The sequence below is a fragment of the Scylla paramamosain genome, chromosome 2 (assembly GCF_035594125.1).
Source record: "Scylla paramamosain isolate STU-SP2022 chromosome 2, ASM3559412v1, whole genome shotgun sequence".
Lineage (NCBI taxonomy): Eukaryota > Metazoa > Arthropoda > Malacostraca > Decapoda > Portunidae > Scylla > Scylla paramamosain.
In genome coordinates, this window is record NC_087152.1 from 3,687,501 (window position 1) to 3,704,855 (window position 17,355).

At 42.9% G+C, this 17,355-nt stretch overlaps 1 long non-coding RNA gene and 2 other non-coding genes across 3 annotated transcripts in view; 2 read left to right on the plus strand and 1 right to left on the minus strand.

Moving 5' to 3' along the window:
* Positions 1 to 17,355, plus strand: part of LOC135106432 (uncharacterized) — a 49,638-nt gene that overhangs the window by 16,903 nt on the left and 15,380 nt on the right. Inside the window, exon 2 of the long non-coding RNA XR_010271303.1 lies at positions 3,629 to 3,780. This is a non-coding gene — a long non-coding RNA (uncharacterized LOC135106432). The remainder of the gene's footprint in view (positions 1 to 3,628; positions 3,781 to 17,355) is intronic.
* On the plus strand, positions 6,387 to 6,468 carry Trnas-uga (transfer RNA serine (anticodon UGA)). Its single transcript has one exon. It is a non-coding gene; the product is annotated as a tRNA-Ser (tRNA).
* Trnas-cga (transfer RNA serine (anticodon CGA)) lies at positions 7,576 to 7,657 on the minus strand. The gene has a single exon. It is a non-coding gene; the product is annotated as a tRNA-Ser (tRNA).

Genomic DNA, 17,355 nt, shown 5'->3' on the forward strand with positions numbered 1-17,355 from the left:
TGCTTCATACGCTCAAAGTATCGTAATTGATGCACATTTAAATTTTCATGATTGTCATACAATATAGTTGCTGTCTGCGCCATGTCTGTAATTAATTGTTCTTGCGGTGCAGCGTATCATGATTACACGCTTGTAGCATCGTTGGAACAGCGTTTATCAGTAATGGCTTTTAGAAATATTTCGATGCTGTGATAATGAAATTTATGTGCGCAGGAATGGAAGCTTCTCTATCACAATGCAATAATGGTGACCCGATCAGTGGGACTTGTGGTTTTTCGCCAAAGAAAAGAGAAAGTGAAACTGAAGCTCATGGCTGGAGCATGAGTCGTAAGTTCTCCACTCACCGAAATTTATGGAAGACCTTGGCAGGAGCCGTGGTGCAGGATGTCTTGTTTCTTTCATATGCGTTGGAGGCGGCATAAAAGACAGAGATGATAAAGGATGCAGGCCCAGGAGCTGTGACCGTAACCCTGCAGCCCTGCCTAGGTGTGCTGCACGGCGTGACGGCAGGCGTGACTTGACCCGCTCTCTTGTCGTGCAGTGGTCCCCTTCAGATTGTCAGGTCAAATTACAGATGCTCTAGTGAAATATGGAAGCGTTTCTGCGACTTCACTTATAAGATCGAGGGTGATGTTACAGGAAGTGAATAAAAAAAAAAAAAATGGAATCTTGATCTGCCGTGCACTCACATCCCGCATTCCTCGTGCCGGTCTTCTTGAACTCAGTGCAATGGCCACAGTCATCACCCACACCCTAGATTTTCTTTCCTCAGTTCTTTTAACAACAAAGCATTGGTTGCATGGAAACAGATATCACTGTAGGAAAGTCCATGAAAATGCGCTTCAGACCATACAGAGAACAAGTTTATTTATTTATTTATTTATTTATTTATTTATTTATCTATTTATTTATTTATGTGTTTATTTTTCATCTAGGAGATCGAGATGTTTTTTTTTTTTTCTTGTTAGGGGGTTTAAGATAAATATTTCATGTTTTAGTATTTTCTTGCAACTTTAACTTATTCTCCTGATAAAACGTAAGTGAACATCGCATTGCTTGTATTCATGTCACCTGCAGACACGCTTTGTCATTACTTTCCGTGCATCACTCGTTTGCCGTGTGCTGTAAATCACCTCCGGCAAATATCACTTGTTTATTTATTATATTTACCCCTCTCTCTCCATGCCAGAGTCTTGCTGTTACAGTTTCCTGAAAATCTGCAACATACAAGCAGAGAACAGTACAGAAAACTTTTATTTATTGTTAATGTTGTATTGCTGATGGTTCTCTTGCTTGTGTAGTTTTAAGACTGTTGTGCTTTTACTTTGAATACATTTCATTATTTCCGTCTTGGCTTTTCTGTTTCTGTTTTCATGAAATGTTTTCATAAATATGCTTCGAGTGAATAGAAGTTTTGTTGTTCAGTATGAAGGGAATGAAAAAAAAGACCTTATCATGTTGTATCTCTCCACTGGTTGCGCCACGGCCTGAATGCCGCCAGCCGCTCAATGCCCGTCACGAAACATGCAGTCACCCTTTCCCTTTGAATCATTACGGCCGAGTTTTGTCTCCGTTTTCTCGCTTCAACTTGTACATTATAAATAAATAAATATATCAGAATTTTTTGGGGCAACATTCTTCCTTTACCTTTCTTTTTCTCCTTTTTCTCCTCCTCCTCCTCCTCCTCCTCCTCCTCCCTCTTCTTCTTCAGGTCTACTGTTTGCAGACTCGTCTATCGTCTGTCTGTATCGTGGAACCATCTTTCTGTACTGACAATATACGTGTGTTAGCGGTTATCAAGTTTACCCTGCACTACATCTTTTCTCTTGCCTGCCATTATTTATTTATTTATTTTTTTCACATCAGATTTTTTTTTGTTGACTGAATTGCTTGATATCACGTCGCTATGCTGTATTGATAAACGGCCTAGGATATAGTCTTGCAGCCCGTACCTTCTTATCGCAAGTAGTGTTTGTCAAGCTTCCTAGAGTAAAGACAGACATCTTCGTAATACCTGAACATAACTTTTCTGGTTACCCGTGTTTTTTGAGGAATGCTTGTGTATGAATATGGAACGAAGGGAAGATAAAAGAATGTAATTAAAGCTGATGAGGGAACTTTTTGTGATATTAGGAATCAGATCGTGTTAACGGTTGAGAGTTTTTAGAGTGAAGAGGAACCCATAAGAGTGTAGACAAATGTTGACTAGAAAGAAATATATATAGAGTGATCGAATTGATGATAGGGGAATAGTGATGATTTAACATGCTGAGTGGATTACGTAAACAGTAAATAATAAATAGATTAAAAAGTTTCTTACCTGGCATGAGAAAAAAGAGTAAGTAAGCAAAGACAAGTATTGAGAAAGGAAAAAAATGGATTAAAGCTGATGATGGAAACCTTTGCTTAATGGTGACGAATTCTGCGGGAGGAGAGACGCAGAGAGACGAGAGGAGAGAAGGGTGAGTGATGGGGACGATATGAAAGGGTCTTTTCAAGGTAACTAACTGATGAAGGATCCAAGAAGAGGTGCTGCGTGTCTTTAAGCTACACAGGGTCCGGAACGTCCAAGGATGTGTTGCGTCTAATTAATCTGTGAGTATTGTGTGCTGTCTGTGATCTTGCTCAGCGTCCGCGCCAGTTTCCGAATGTGAATGGGAAGAAGAGACGGTTTGATTAATTTCTCTGAATGATGTGCATAATAAGTATAATGCTCTCTCTCTCTCTCTCTCTCTCTCTCTCTCTCTCTCTCTCTCTCTCTCTCTCTCTCTCTCTCTCTCTCTCTCTCTCTCTCTCTCTCTCTCTCTCTCTCTCTCTCTCTCTCTCTGTCGGGTTTATTTTTGTTGTTGTTGTTGTTGTTGTTGTGTGTGTGTGTGTGTGTGTGTGTGTGTGTGTGTGTGTGTGTGTGTGTGTGTGTGTGTGTGTGTGTGTGTGTGTGTGTGTCGATTACAGTTCATACCATATCTTCGAGAAACACGTATTTCTTTCTTTACAAGTATTTTTTGTAAGGCGTGTTCATACCAAATGTCTAAACTGTCAGTACCACCCAGACAGACAGGAGAAGACCACAGTCGTCGCCGCGTCAGGAGCAACACAGGAAGGCGCGTCAGGGGCGCTGAACATCTGGCAGAGTGTGTGAGGCATGCTCATGAGGGAGAATAGAATACGGTGCGGTGATGGTGGTAGATATACGTAGAAACTCACGTTAGCACCTGTGAGACTCTGCACGTTGCTTCAGGATCTAAGTTGTTCCTTAAAAACACTCTTGGTGTCGCTCTTACTTTTCCTGACAGCCTCCGCAAAACACACAGGAGCGAGGAAAGGTGTAGCGTTCACCGTCCACCATTGTACAAGGCGAGACATTGACACGAGAAAAAACACTTACTACAAGAAAACTGAGAAAAAAGGTTTGGACATAAGTATACAAAAAAACAAAAAACAAAAGTAAATACAACCATAAGAAAGTGAACTGTCTCAATGGTACACCTCATTCAGAGTGCTGCCATTACTCGTGCTACTACCTCACCTCACAACCAGTTATTTTCCTTGGCGTGTGTGCCCACCTGTTTTCCTGTTGTTGCTGTTCCATTGAATAAATCATCAAACAATCTACGCTCTCCCTCCTCAGATGAGTGCCAGAGTGAAAGTCGTGCCACCATTGAGCACGTGCCCGTCTGCGTCTGACTCAGGAGATCCACCGCTACCAGTGGATTATTCGTCAAGGAGGCACAGTGAGCTTTGAGCCAAGCAGCGCCCAGTCCACTGACGTCAATAGTTGGGGTATGCCAAACATTTGATATTCTCTCTCTCTCTCTCTCTCTCTCTCTCTCTCTCTCTCTCTCTCTCTCTCTCTCTCTCTCTCTCTCTCTCTCTCTCTCTCTCTCCTGAGAATTTGTTGATCCTTGTACAGTATTACAGGCAATGAAGTTTGCGGTGGTGTATAATCATGCAATCAACAAATGACATGAGTAGGTATGATAAAGAAATAAAAAAAAAGACGCATGGAAACACACACACACACACACACACACACACACACACACACACACACACACACACACACACACACACACACACACACACACACACACACACACACACACACACACAACGACGGAAAATATATCGACGCCGCGGTTGGTGGAAACAAATGGTATGGACGGACGTGCGTTGGTGCAGGCCGTGTCCGCCTCGTTAGCGCTGTGGTCGGTGACGGCTTGACGGCACGGTGAGGGAACAGACAGACGGGGCACACCCAGTTCCTGTCCCTTAGATTCCTCTTTCACGTCAGCTCGCTTAATGGCTCTATCGCCAACATTCCACCTCATTGACTTGGTGGTGCTAGGTTTTCAAAAAAAAAAAAAAAAAAAAAAACATTCATTGGCCGGGAATATCTCGTTCTATTTTCTGACAGTTTTGTTTTGTTTTGTTTCTGTAATCGTACAGTAGTATATATATCGTAGGACTGTTTTTTATAAGTTATTTTTGTAAGGAGTGTTCATCAAAGTTTAAAGTTATTGTCATGCAACAAACGTAGTGTGTGTGTGTGTGTGTGTGTGTGTGTGTGTGTGTGTGTGTGTGTGTGTGTGTGTGTGTGTGTGTGTGTGTGTGTGTGTGTGTGTGTGTGTGTGTGTGTGTGTGTGTGTGAGTGCGCGCGCGCCCGTGCGTGTGCATGCGTGCGCGCACACACATTGCTCACATACGTCAATGGATTCAGCAGGTTGAGGTTCGCGCCCCTGTACGACGATAGGTTTTTCGTTGATGAGCAAGCGTATGAAATGTGTGGCGTGTTACCCATAGATCGGTAATAAGGAGATCTAAGCTCATACTAGAAGGGTGAAGCCAAGGTTGGTTTGATTTAAATCAAATTATTTAAATCAAGTGATTTATCAGGAGAAACACTTGAGAACCCGGCTAATCATCTCTGTGGCCTTGAAAAACACTCGCGGTGAGAGAACAAAGCGTTTCTGAATACGGGCCATAGACCTTCCTTCCTTCCGTCCTTCCGTCCTTCCTTCCTTCCTTCCTTCCTTCCTTCCTTCCTTCCTTCCTTCCTTCCTTCCTTTGCCACCTTCTCACTCTATCCCTGTTTTCCTCTCAGTCCCCCCACCCGCTCACTCACTCGTCCACTCCCTCGCCAAGGTCCGTCTCCAGCATGGACGTCACCAGGACCCAATAAGACTTAGTCTTAGTGGGTCCTGGACGCCACCATCAACCTCACACCCCACGTCAGCCAGGTGCCACTCACTCATCCCAGCTCCGCCTCTGTGCTCCCCGCCAGGAAATGATAGTAGAAGGGCGCCATCAGCATACCCAGTAGCCCTTCCCCCAGCAGGCGCTGCCCAGACTTCATCAGCTGAGAGAGAGAGAGAGAGTGGGGGGGGGGGGGTAGAATGACTATTATTAGTAGTATTGGTATGTACTGGGAATGTTGTTGTTGCTGTTTTTGCTGTTGTTGTTGTTGTTGTTGTTGTTTTCCATTTATTTTGCGTACTTTGACTTGTTTAATACGAGACTAAAATTCACAGCACACTCGGGAACGCATTTAGAGCTTAACAATACCGGATGCAATTTGGTTATATATAGCAATGTTCAGAAAATGAGAAGTGCACATTTTCAAATATTCATTCTGAGAACTACGATAGAGAGAGAGGCGGGGAAGGTTATCTAGAAATATAACCTAATTATTAAGACAGCGTTTTAGTCAAGATATTCTGTGTCTTGATAGTTATATGTGAATTATACTTTTTTTTTTTTATTCCAGCGTCAGACTCACAAAGAGACACTCGGTGATACTTGTCATTTAACACAGATGCGGATTGCTTCATTTTGCATTACATCAGCTGCATCACATAGTTTTGTTGTAAAAAAATAATAAATAAATAAAAGATATGTCATCACAGCTGGCGCGGCAGGGCCTGGTGAGGGCTTGGATGGCCAAGTCAGGAAAGATGTCACCGCGCCCTGCGTCATCATGATGGACGCGTGGAAGCAGTCGTGATTATTGAATATCAGCGTGTGGTGTATGATGAGTGCATGCTTGTCACCTCAATAATTTTCTATATCGAACAAGTATGGTATAAAAGAAAAGTAAAGGGAAAAACAATGAAAATTAAATATTTGTATCAGAATACATAATGATGATGATAGCCTTGTTCTTGTTATCAGTGATAGGTTGATGGAAAAAAAAAAAAATGCTCTCTTGTATGTTGGTGGTAGTGGTGAATGTTTACCTTTGGTGAAACGGGGGACTGGTAATGGAAGTTCTCAGCCACGTCTGATGTGATGTGAACTACAAGTCTATTCATAAAAGGACATAGAATGGTGTCAGTGTAAGTGAAATTTAAAATATATTTCATGGTTTGGAGAGCACTGAAAAGCGTGGAGCTGCGGTGTCCGAGTGGTTAAGGAGATGGACTTGAAATCCATTGGGCTCTGCCCGCACAGGTTCGAATCCTGTCCGCAGCGGTGAAAGTTTTTCACTTTTTTTATTTCCCCGTTTTCTTTACACTTTTGTTTCAGTGTGCATCATAATACTTACCATGGTACTACATCCACACAGATTTTACATTATTGAATGAAACAAATATTTAATAGTTATTTTAATAGATCAATACTTCGAGACGGAAGAAAACCAGCGCACGGCGCTACGGGAGGAGGCACGCTGGATGTTAGCATGGTAGAGAAACATTGAGTCACGCTTGCTGAATGGGCCATGGGTATATCGAATAGGATTTCCTTATTCGTAGCTTCCTGTGTAGGTGCGTCCCACCCGCTGGCCTGTTATTCTCCACCTCACGAGCCGCGCCTCCCTCGCTTCGCTGGCCTATCCGCAGTCGATCATCATTCGATTATGAGCCTTGGTGTTCCCCGCACTGTGTCTGAGTTTGCATCAGGGCTGTGGTTTCTCGCACCTTTCTTACTTTAGGACTGTGGTGTCATCCAGTTGGAATGAATATATGGTGGACGATAAAATACTATTCTGAAATCATAATAATTATAATAAAATTAATAATAACAATAATAATGATAATAATAATAATGATAATAATAATAATAATAATAATAATAATAATAATAATAATAATAATGTTTTCCTTGCGAACGTGGTAACACAAATAGCCACAGTTGGGTGGATAACACTTGAAGGTGTCCCCTGTGCAGTGTTCCCGGAGGGGGACACAAGGGGGAGGGGCAGTGCTCCCGAAGAAAACGTCATCACTGTCAGTCCTTCGAGTTTCGGCTCGATTTTCCACTCTTGGGGGATCACGAAGTAGACCCCTTCACTGTAATAAAAATGTATACGACAAGCCGGTGTGACGAGGCTGATTCTAAAGAAGACAAAGCTGCTAAAACTGGCGCCACCGCGACCCGCGGTATGAAACCGTGCGTTCGTGCGTGTGTCGCCCGGATTCGTGCTGCCATCTATTGCCAGCGAGATCCACTGCCATCGCCACCGCATCATTGTTCCCTTTTCATCACGTTTCGCGCACTGAAACTTTATGCCGGCATATATTTTCTTTACTAATACGTAAAGACTAAACCGAATGTGAGCAATTTGGAGCTAAAATTGTACGCTGTGGACAGGATTCGAACCTGTGCGGGCAGAGCCCAATGGATTTCGAGTCCATCTCCTTAACCACTCGGACACCACAGCTGTGTACTCACTCTGACAACACATAGGATGTCATTGTGTAATTCATCCCTTTTGCTTTCTTTCTGCTCTACTCTAAAATTCAAGTTGTGTTTTATTTATATTTGTTTAGTATTACGTATTCCTTCATTGAGTTTAAAGTTGATGTGTTGCAAGAAGGGAGGAACACAAGAACACAAAAAAATGTGCTCCACAGGTTCCAGTTTAATGGCAGGATGCTGTCCACGTGTGTGCATAATGTACGCATGTGTGTATACACATGTGTACATTATTAAACACACTGGCACACCAACACGCATGGACACTAACTGTGAAACAATGCGTATTATGCTGCGGAGAGAGAGAGAGAGAGAGAGAGAGAGAGAGAGAGAGAGAGAGAGAGAGAGAGAGAGAGAGAGAGAGAGAGAGAGAGAGGTTATGTTGATGCATAACGAGTGTTTGTCATTCGGTCCCCACTAGCCAGAATGCGCCATTATCACTATTGTGTTCTTGTTGTTGCTGTTGTTATTTTTTTATGATTACTACTACTACTACTACTACTGGTAATAATGTCAACTTTGCACTACTACCACCACCGACAACGTTATTGTTGCTACCACGACTAGCACCATCACCGCCACCAACCCCATCACTACTACTACTACTACTACTACTACTACTACTACTACTACTACTACTAAAACCACACACACACACACACCACACACACACACACGGATGGGAAAGAAGCAAGGATGGAAAGTGGTTCTGCGCCATGTTATCTTTTATCAAGTCAGTGGAAACACCACACTTTGAAATGACAAGGTTGGTGCAATAGAAAAAGATGGCCTATCACCGAAGAGATGCAGGAGCAAGATTGACTACTACGTAGTAGCGCCGTCACCCTCTGATCTCCTCCTCCTGCTGCTCCTCTTCCTCATCGACCCCCAACCATTTCTTCCGCCAATGAAGGTAATCGGTCCGAAGTCCTCTCTATCTTTCCGCATCACCGGATAGGAGAAAGGAAGAGTACAGGGTGGCCCATATGATATTGAGAGAGAGAGAGAGAGAAGAGAGAGAGAGAGAGAGAGAGAGAGAGGAGAGAGAGAGAGAGAGAAGAGAGAGCAAACATTATCATAACCTCCCCACTCGTCGCTCCTTGATCCGAGACACTAGGCAAAGCTTCTTCCCTCAGTTCAAAGTAATCGTCTCCTCAGTCCCAGCCTTCACTGTCATGCCGATCCCTGATGACTGAGGAGGAGGCGTGTTTGCTTCACAGTGCCCGTTTCGCACGCCTGCCGGGTGGCGGAGTGCGTCGTCACCAAGTCAAAACGTATCCGTCTAGTCACTCTAGTGCTTATTTTATTTATTTATTTACTTTATCTTTTTTTTTTCTGAGACTTGATATATATTATGGCATAATATAAATATAATTATATCGTCCAATAAGCCGGAATATGAATGTACAATAGATGATACATAAAACCTTCAAACATCCCCGCTATATATAAAAATACGTGGACACACAAATGTAGACTTGGAAGTGTACTACATATCTTATAAATACAATGTAAAGGGTCCTTCCATTGTACTTCATCATATTTATCTACCAAGGTACCTTTTACTTAAGTATAAGCGAGTTTTATATTAATGTTGAAAATACAGTCTACAGATAAATCACTCCATTCCCTGGTTCCTCTTACAAATATGCTCTGCTGTGTACGCTCTGTGCGAGAATACGCATGCATCCGTGAGACGATATCGGTGTTGCATTGACTGCTGTAGTGACTGACCATCTTCAGCCTGTCTCGCCTGCAAAGTTGCATCTCTTGCTGTCTTCTATCGCTACTTTCACGTTAACTACTCTGTTAACCCTGCTCACTGCCTGCTCTGTCCCCACTGCCATTACTCTGGCACTAAAACTATCCATTTTCCCCTCACCCTCATTTTGTTCACCACCAATAATGCAAGATTTAACCAGTTTTCTAAACCTTTCATCCATTTTACTGTTAAAATTCTGGAACTTGCCAGTTTCTATATTTTCATCGTAAAAATCGTATTTCCATCGTTAAATACAAATCTAATATCGAGATAGAAGATAAGCAAGATCAATATACGATCAGCAAAATTATTCTTACCATGTCTTGAAAGATGAACTGAAAAACTATCTAAATAAACCCAAATGAAGAGTACGTCATGAAGTGGAGACTTGCGGAAGACATTACATTTATGTCAACACCCATACACGTACTACAGGAGATGCTTGTTGATCGCAATAAGGAAAGGCACACAGTGTGTGTGTGTGTGTGTGTGTGTGTGTGTGTGTGTGTGTGTGTGTACTTGTCAAGACAAACATTCAGACTAATTACAGCATCATAAAGGAGTGAACAGTGGAGTCGCTACATCCTCGTTCCCTGCGAGAGTGAACGATGAGTGAGTCGCATGTTTGAACACAAGTAATAAGATATGGTTGGAATAGCAAGAGCAAGTTTGTTTTCACGCTGTGCTATCCTACCGTCACTATCAATCGTGCAGGTTGCAGGCAATTTAGACTCCGCGTCCTCGGTGCAGCAGCGACGCCGGCATATGAAAAGAAAGTGAAGTGAACTGTGTTGAGTGGTAAATGAGCGGCGTGGAGGCTCTGACGGCCCCGAGCTGCAGCCTACGCAAGAGGTGCAGATGATAATTCAGTAGACAACCAGCCCTGAGTGGCTGTCACCATCAGTGCAGTCGGTGCGAAAAACCTGATCTGGAGGTGCTACTAACAACGAAATGCGGTACAACTTAGTAGAGGAGGTTTCTGCCTGCTTGGTAACGTGAGGCGTTAGGACAACATCACGATCAAGAGGCCTGTCACCAGCTATCAGTGGTTATACTCTTAGGGGCGACCATGAGGTGGTCATAATGGCAAACATCATCGTTGCAGGGCGGTAAAGAGAACCGTGTTTGGGGTGCGTAGAAATTGTCCATGGCACAGTGGGGCAGAGGCACACGTGCTCCGACTTACTTAGGTAATTGACAAGTCTTGTGCCATGCACATATGCATGACCGGTGATCTCACCACCAAACAGTAAGGAAGAAAGATGAATAATTCAAATCAGTCTTGACAAGTGACCGAGCGATGAATATTTGAACATGGTCCTGCACTTCATCTGAGCTGGTGGTGAGCATCCCTAAGGAATCAATCAACGGACGCTTTTGCACCTTTGATGAGAGAGAGAGAGAGAGAGAGAGAGAGAGAGAGAGAGAGAGAGAGAGAGAGAGAGAGAGTTGTTTTGTCACATTAGCCCAAGCTGATCGTGACTCGTGTCGTGAGGGGAGACAAGCATAGAAACATAGGGATGAGTGGCGGACATCAGTATTCTAAGATACATTCAAATAATTACAACGTTCCCAGGAAGTATTTCATTTAACAAATATGTGAAACTTGAATGGAATTGAATGGCGGGGTACTTTACTTACAGTACTATGTATTTGAATGTAATTCAGACACATCGCAAGCGCATTAAAAACTAAATTATGAAGAGTAAAGTTTTTGATCTTCAGGCTTAGGAGTGGGTTTCAGCTAATTCTCCGCACTGAGGAGATCTAGCAGTAACTGTCTACAGCAGCTTCCTTTCTCATTATGAGTGCGATAAGTGGCCCCGCAATGGGCCCAGACACGCCATATAACTGCACTCTTCCTGGGAGTCGGCTCAGGATTTCTTAAGACTTTACATGAAATTATTCATCCTTGATGTGCTGTGATTCTGTACTACTGTGGGGATTGCTTTACATAGTGGCGGCCACGCCCCAGGGTGGCCGCCACTACGCCCATGCAGGCTTTTGATTGCACACGTACAATTATGCAGAACAACTTAACATCATAACAACAAAAAGGAAGGTGCAAGAAGCCTGCAGCATTACACGTGGCAATCCTTGTATGAAACCTGCCTTTGTATATCCACCTATCATCCCTATCAATACATTTATCTTACTGCATTTTTTTTAGAGCTCCCTTATAGTGACTCGGCACTGACAATCTGATTGTTATATTCCCACTCTGTTTGAGGCTTAACTTGTCCCAACTCTTTTTTAAAATCTAACTTTCTCAAGCCTCTTTATAGTCCGATCCTAATTACTAAGCCAATAACTTTTTTTTTTTTTTTCAGCCTTGTTATATCCCTTATACCACTTACGTACCTCTATCAGATCCCCTCTTAATCTATACCTTTCTAACGAATGTAAATTTAACAGCTTTAATCTCTTCTCGTAAGGAATATTTCATATTCATATCCTCCTCTGTACTCACTCTAACAGATCCATATCGCTTCTGTTCAGAACTGTTCAGCCTCGTGTTGATGAAGATGGGAGAGCTAAAACCGCAAGTACTTGAAATTGTCTGAAATACAATATCTCTCTCTCTCTCTCTCTCTCTCTCTCTCTCTCTCTCTCTCTCTCTCTCTCTCTCTCTCTCTCTCTCTCTCTCTCTCTCTCTCTCTCTCTCTCTCTCTCTCTCTCTCTCTCTCTCTCTCTCTCTCTCTTGGAGGTGAGCCGCACAGCCTCCAGTATTGCAAACGGTTTCACATGGAGAGTTGGACAGTTGGTATTCTGCACCTGAGCCGCGGCTCCTCTCTTCACCTGTTCGCGCTGCTCGTTGGTAATGAGTGCTCCATAGACTGCTGGTCAGGTGACGGATGGTATTGCCTGAGAGCGAGACTTGGCTCACTAAGTGAACATCTTGCCTTAACTTCGACCAGATGTATCAGTATTTGTCGGATCACATGCTCTCTCTCTCTCTCTCTCTCTCTCTCTCTCTCTCTCTCTCTCTCTCTCTCTCTCTCTCTCTCTCTCTCTCTCTCTCTCTCTCTCTCTCTCTCTCTCTCTCTCTCTCTCTCTCTCTGTGTGTGTGTGTGTGTGTGTGTGTGTGTGTGTGTGTGTGTGTGTGTGTTTGTGTGTTCTTTCATGCGAGCCAAAGAGATTGGGAGAGAGAGAGAGAGAGAGAGAGAGAGAGAGAGAGAGAGAGAGAGAGAGAGAGAGAGAGAGAGAGAGAGAGGTGATGGTGGTGCTGGGACAGGTTGTTTTCCAGGTTCCCGTCGATTCCAGCAAGTTATCACCAAGTGTTATGCAATGACTGCATCTAAAAATCACATAACATAATACAGATTAATTTTTATTTTTTTCTAACTCGCCTCAAAACACGCACTGCAGGAAAGCTGGTCATTACCCTAAATAAATCATAGGCATTGCGGGACACAGGTTCACGCGGGACACTCGGAGGTAAAGCTCTCTTCCCTTCACCTCACTGATGAGCCGATTTTCTCATATACGTCAACTAAGCTAATTTTTCATGTAGTGACGGTGATTTATTAATCAACGGAAAATTAAATGTCGTTTCGCAAATCTTGAAACCAAAATTTGTCCCGGCCCGTGGAGGACAGGGGGGAGCGTACTGGAGGGGAAGGTGGTTGTCTGGTTCAACCCGGGGTCCAGGGCGGGGATCGGGCAGCAAGTCCCGGTCCTCCTTTACCTCCTCATTCAGATGATCGCCCACTTCCAGCCCCTCACACCCAACGAGAGGCCATCGTTAACAAGAGAACGCTATCCACCATCCACCAGATACTGCCATAAGGGGGGGCGCCTGAAGGGGGGATAAGGGCTCCTCCTTCCGTGACAGTGTCTGGTGAATTGTGTGTAGTGGTTCATCAAAATCCCGCGTTCAGGACCTGACTGTAAAGGAGAAAACACCTGCCTTCTACCATGCCCCGGACACTGCCATGCGAGTGACCTCTTTTGCGGTGAAGAGTGCGCCTTCCATGGCAGTCTGGTGAGTTGTCAAAATTTTTAGCCCGATGACCTCTTGTTCAGTGTGAGGGGGTGGAGGGTTGCACCACCACTGTCCCCACACACTCCTGCACGCCTGAGATGGCTGCTTAAGGGGAGAAAGGATTTATCCCTGCCCATGAAAAGCTACTTCAGCTTCGCTTCGTTGTCGTGAAATCCGCTTCGTTGTCGTGAAACTCGCTTCGTTATGGTGATTTCCCGCTTCGTTATCGTGTAACTCGCTTCGTTATCGTAAAACCTCGCTTCGTTATCGTAAAATTCGCTTCGTTATCGTAAAATTCACCTCGTTATCGTAAAATTCACCTCGTTATCGTAAAATTTGCTTTGTTATCGTGAAACTCGCTTCGTTATGGTGATTCCCGCTTCGTTATGGTAAAACTCGCTTCGTTATGGTGATTCCCGCTTCGTTATGGTAAAACTCGCTTCGTTATGGTGATTCCTGCTTCGTTATCGTAAAACTCGCTTCGTTATGGTGATTTCTGCTTTGTTATCGTAAAACTCGCTTCGTTATGGTGATTCCCGCTTCGTTATCGTAAAACTCGCTTCGTTATGGTGATTTCTGCTTCGTTATCGTGAAATTCGCCTCGTTATCGTGAAATCCGCTTCGTTATGGCGACACCGGCATCGTTTATTTGTTTATTTATTTATTTATTTATTTACTCATTTATCTATCTGATTGCCCATATTTAATTTTTCATATAATGTATCTTTTATTCATTTATTTTACCGGACGGGAAACCTCACCCTGCAGCTCTCACTCACCTGTCCATGGCGTACCAAACCATCTCTCTCTTTGTGTCAGCCTCTCATATTCTTCTTGGTGTACACTATAGAGAAGGACCGTAACGTGAAAATGAAGCCGTATAACAAAACCAGCATCATATTACGTTATTTGTGTGTGTGTGTGTGTGTGTGTGTGTGTGTGTGTGTGTGTGTGTGTGTGTGTGGACCATATTGTGAAACACTTGTGGCCGCACCTCGATTACTTTCAGAAGGCTTTATGAAGTCTAGTTGAGGTGACACGGGTTTCTAAGGATCTTTTTTTTTTTTTTGGGGGGGGGGAGGTTTAGTGACAGATTAACAAGATTTCTACATTATTAACGGGAGAAACACTCTTTGAGAAACCGGCTAATCATCTCTATGGCCTTTGACAATAATCGTGGTGAGAGAGCAGAGTATTGTTGTTGCTTCGTTCCTCCTGTTAGTGTTATCATGAATTGTTGCTATTATGAAACAAATTATTTCATCATTAAGTTAATTTTGTGTAAAATATAAACAACTTGCATGATGTTGGGAAGAGGCAGTCAGGTAGTGTGAGCAAGCCGCCATCAAGGCCGTGGATGCAGCACAAACAAGAGACACCGTGTTAACACTACAAGCTCCTTGCCTTGGGCCTTTGATATGCAGACACCGTCTTCTCAGCCCCACTGTGTTCTCTCTTTAACCAAACACTCGCTTTCCAAATAAGGAACCTTACCGTATCATTCTTCCTACTAATCTCCTTCATCAGTGTCGCTTTTTATGTTGATTGCAAAGCGTTCGGACATATTAATATCAGGAGTCTTCATTTATGTATTATTCTTCTGATTTTTTCATAATGTCTTCTGCTCTCCGAGGTGACTGACTGCTGATGAGTTTCATTTTTTAACTTGTTTTCGCTTGATAAATCAGTTCTTTCACATTTAAATGGCAGTGATATGAAGGCAGTCTTAGGACAATAATTGTTCTTGATCGCTTGCAGTTAACGTCGATTTCTAGTCTGTGTGTTTCTGGAATTTTCACAACCTTTAGGCGTTTTCTTTTATTTTGTATGCGTCATCAAGTTATTTTATATTTCACCTCTCTCCTGTCCAGTGAAGGGCAAGTCGTAGTCAGCAGCCAACACGCTGTACCTGGGAGTGCACCTTGATGGTGGTGGCTCCTTCCAACGCCACACTGAGGAGACCATAAAGACCAGAAGGATTGTAGGCTGGATCTTAAGAACTTTCTACTTCATTATTTAAAGTCATAGTGCGCATTATCCGTAAAAATTAGTAACTCGGGCGGAATTTTTCTCCACTACTGGATTTCAAACCATTCCCGAAAATGTTACATTATTCACGGAATTGTGCTAGTTCCCTCTTCACTGTTTTTCAGCAAAAAATCTTGAAGGTCTGTTGGCACGGCGCCCTCCTAACTTCCAGCGTGCATTGTTATGACCCTTGTCACTGCCAGTTTCGCCTTTCGGACCAAAAGTTTACTATAAGACTGTAAATTATAAAAACCTGTAAAAATCATGATCTTGTGAATTGCAAATTAATAACGCTGAAGTAACTCTACTGGTAATTGTACTGTATGTTTGTATATTTGGGCACGTATGCTTTTGTTAATTTTGGCATGAGTATGGATAATAATTTTAATGATTTAGTTAAAATAATTTAAGCGGTTGTTTGTAAAAACTAAATTGATGTGAGGTTGGAGAATGGTGAAAAGGGGGTGCAACAAAAAGGATTACATAAGAGAGAGAGAGAGAGAGAGAGAGAGAGAGAGAGAGAGAGAGAGAGAGAGAGAGAGAGAGAGAGAGAGAGAGAGAGTGAGAGAGAGAGAAATAATTACCGAAAGAAAAATTTAGTTAATGAAAGTTGTTGATGCACAGAGGCTAATCATACAAGTAAACATCCATCTCCTACCTCAACTGTGAAAGTGTTGTGATGCTCCTCTATGTTAAGAGTGTGACGTCAGTTTTAACAGAACTCTTCAGGCTCTTCTTGTTCTCATATCCCGTTTGTGCGTTTAGCAGAAAGTATGTATAGAGGAGAGGGAAGGAGGGAGTTTGGATAGGAATGGGTGTCGTCTGCTTGTTTAGTGTTATTGCAAGAATTTTTCCACAGATAACATGTGCCACTGGTAAACATCATTATCCTGACGCAAGTAAAAGAGTTCATATGTAGAGTCTTCTCTCAAAAAGCTCTGGGAGATACATGTGATGATTTTGGCGGAAGAGATCCGATTCCACGAGTTTGCATTTAGTGTAGAACAGTGATAGCCAATAAGGGTCCATGAATATTTGCAAAGGGTACCTGGAAACAGTGGGGTACATGAGGCGGTACAGTACATGACTTGGACAGTGTTTATAAGAGCGGACAGTACGAAAAGATGTTTAACGAAGTGTCATGTAAAAAAAAAAAATTAAATTGAGATTAAGTATTACAAATTTATATATCAGTATATCAAACTCAGACGCAATTCCACGGTTCATAGGTTTGGGATGTGGTATTTTCTTTTATTTTACATGTATTTTTTATTTTTTTATTTTACTAATTTTCGTACGAGTTAGTTACATTAATTTCTTTAAAACTCTCGGAAGGATGTCTTAACTTAGAAAATTTGAAGAACACTGATGTGAAGTATACTAAAATCACCAGATGATGCGCGTATGTACTATCATAGTTAACCGGGAACTCTGTGACATTGCTACTGTAATGCTTCAAGTATTTCTGAATAATCATTTCAGATACGTTTTAACTTTCAGGTTTTGTTAAACATCTTGATCCCTTTTCTCTTTCATTGCATCCTTCCAACCATCGTGAGTGTGACAGGCGCTGCTCCGGGTGGCGGCGTCGATAGGCCTTAGACGAGGCTGGTGCGCCCTGCTGCTCTTCCGTGGCAACGTATGTACTTAGTGCCCTTCGTAGAAGACGCTTCACTCTTCCGCTCACTGTATTGAGAGAGAGAGAGAGGAGAGAGAGAGAGAGAGAGAGAGAGAGAGAGGAGAGAGAGAGAGAGAGAGAGAGAGCAGAGAGAGAGAGAGAGAATTACATGGCTTAACAAAAACATAAGCATCAGAAGGTCGGAAAAGTACAGCAGGCCAAGGCAGAAAATCTCTCCGTGTTTGTGATGTGCTTGCCGAACTCAGTAAT